Here is a 1884-nt window from a genome sequence, read left to right as displayed (position 1 = left end):
GGATCCCACCGGATCCACCACCCGCACGGCTGTTAGTCGGTCGTGCCTTGCCAATGAAGCCGCCGCTCCAGATCCGGGGTTCCCCACACAGGAGCAGGGCAACCGAGTCCTCACCGCCACCATCCTTGGCGCCCCGGGCTTGCCCGGCGGCTTCCTCAGGCGGCGGCGAGGGAGGGAGGAGGGGAGGTGGTGAGGAGGAGGGGCAGCTAGGGTTGGGAGGAGGAGGCGACCCTGTTGGAAGACCTGTAAGTTCTCCTGGTTCAGACACCCAATTTCTCATCCTAACTAGCTACGGACAAGATCAATCATGAAAATCACACAGAAAAGAGTATACATACAGTAAATAGGTAATTACTTTTGGTGAAAATACGAAATGTCTTATACAATTAAAAAAATTGTACTACTCCATTTTTGTATACAAGGCTACAAACTCTGGTGGGTCGATCTCGATTGGGTCATCGTGTCATGTGTGTAAGTATGAAGCTATGGAAGTTTATATGGTGTCATGGGAAACAAACGAGCAAAGGTGGTGGCAGTACCATTTCTTCGAAGCCCGAGAGGTGCAAGCTGGTGGCATTGTGCAGAAGGTCGAGCAGGCGGCAAAGATCGCTCACCAGCGAGCTTTTGCCCGTTCGTCTAGTTCGTCATCGTAAGAATCATCACGGTCATCATACTGCCGCCAATCCCATGGGGAGGGTTGATGATGATGATCAGTCTCGTCGACGTCCCATGGATGCTTGGGAGAGCGGAAAGGTCTGGTTGGTCCCGGGACTACCCACCCCCGTCATCTCACTCGGTTGGGCCCTGCTGAGACGTGCTCTAGATTGTTATGTCGCGACCGTTTGCAGGAGCCGGGTGCTTATCCACTCTATTTGACTATGACCAAGGCATGCAGGAGGGGCTAGAAGTCGTATTATTTTCTTACTAAATGACCCTTGAATAAACTATATTTTGCCACTGACCCCTCCCCCAATCACAAACTTATTTTCACGGCCAAACAAAATGGCGCTTAAATTACATGTGAATCCGCCTTACCCCAAGGCGCCTTTGAGCAGCAACGGTCCACGACGGTCCTTCGCGCCGTCAGCGTGACACCTCCCTGTCCTGCCTGACGGAAAGGTGCGATACTACCCAGAATCCCTGACTTTTAGATGGTCAACATCTTGAGTTTTCAGCATATCTGACTTTCATGCTTGGTGAGTCGATTTACGCTTGAAACGCCTCTTCATAGACGTTGTCAAAGATAGAGCCACATCATTATGCCTTTCAGCTTTGAAAGGTACCACACCCAATGGTTTTCTTATGGTTTTATTTCTTGATTCGCCTATTGAGTGGATGTGTTCTTCTCAGTTGTGTGTGTGTGTGTGTGTGTGTGTGTGTGTTATTCTTGTGGTTTGTGTGTGCCTAATAGGCATGGTTCTCGGTCTACGCGTGTGGGAAATTGAGTATTTGACCACGTCCCCTCCCCCCTTCCCTTCCGTTCATTTCCAAATCTACAGTTCTAGCCGCCGTATACCCACCTAGTCGGCGTGTTCCACCGGTCGCATACACACTAGCCGTTGTTCCAAAAACCCCTTGCAGCCTCCTTTGCAGCCCCTTTCCATGGAGCACCCTCCCCACTTCCATGAAATCATGGTACCGGCCACATCCCAAGTGGTGTCGTCCCTACGCCACTCCGCCACATACCCCCCACCCCCACCCCCACCCCCCAAAAAAATCAAATCAATAGATTCAACTAATGAGCTGGTCGGAATAGATACGATCCTTGATCCATTGTTGATTTCTTTGTTGTTCTTACATGGAGGAGCCGGAGCCATGCAGACCTTACTTTCCGGGAATCCCCCACATGATCATATGTCCATACAAGGCCACTGCTACATACTA

This window comes from Triticum aestivum, chromosome 4B, assembly GCF_018294505.1.
Source record: "Triticum aestivum cultivar Chinese Spring chromosome 4B, IWGSC CS RefSeq v2.1, whole genome shotgun sequence".
Taxonomy (NCBI): Eukaryota; Viridiplantae; Streptophyta; class Magnoliopsida; order Poales; family Poaceae; genus Triticum; species Triticum aestivum.
The sequence above is the reverse complement of the archived record's forward strand: the minus strand, read 5'-3'. Positions refer to the sequence as shown.